This window comes from Stegastes partitus, unplaced genomic scaffold, assembly GCF_000690725.1.
Source record: "Stegastes partitus isolate 25-593 unplaced genomic scaffold, Stegastes_partitus-1.0.2 Scaffold2507, whole genome shotgun sequence".
In the NCBI taxonomy this organism is placed as follows: Eukaryota; Metazoa; Chordata; class Actinopteri; family Pomacentridae; genus Stegastes; species Stegastes partitus.
In genome coordinates, this window is record NW_007580238.1 from 11,235 (window position 1) to 12,040 (window position 806).

Here is an 806-nt window from a genome sequence, read left to right on the forward strand (position 1 = left end):
AGTACAACTTCCACCGCTGTTATGAGTAGGCCTACCGTCATCTTGCCTCTGTTTTTTGGTGAAAAATGTTGAGATTGATGGCATTTGCTGCACCAAAGCAGCATTTTTATCCTCTGTTTTCCCCCTTAGCTTTCTTCTTTCGGAACCACTGAGCGCTCGCCTCTCCATTTTGAAAACAAACGGTTTTGACGTCATACGTACTTTTTTTTTTGTACAAAAAGTAGTCTGTTACGTTTGAAAGCAAACGCACGAAAACGTTACGTTGGAAAGTACGTTCGAAAGCAAATACATTTTTTTAAATTTATTTATTGCACAAAAAATAAAAAATAAAATAAAATAAACCTGAAGGCCAAGGGCCCGTATTGGCTCTGGGGCCCTGGACACACGCCCACTTCGCCCATGCGGTAATCCGTCTATGGCTCTTACTCTCCAATGTTCGCTCCCTCGACAACAAGCTGGAGGAGCTACGTCCGCTGCGAGAAACCCGCAGAGTGGAGGGACTGCTGTGTGTTTGCTTTAACAGAAACATGGCTCCATGACAACATCCTAGAGAGACATACAGCTGGAGGAGACGACATTATTCCGGGCAGAAAGACAGACAGCTAGCTCTGGGCAGCATCTGCAGCTTCACCATCGTCACACCATCGTGTGTATCTTTGTGTCCCTGAAGACCTACCAGGACCTGAAGAGGTTCACCGTGTTCAAGGAATGGACCCAGCGGCCCCTTCAGGAGGCAGTGACAGTGAATGGTTAGGGTCTTATCCCAGACGTGCATTCCGCAAAACTTCAATGATCCTGAAGAAACG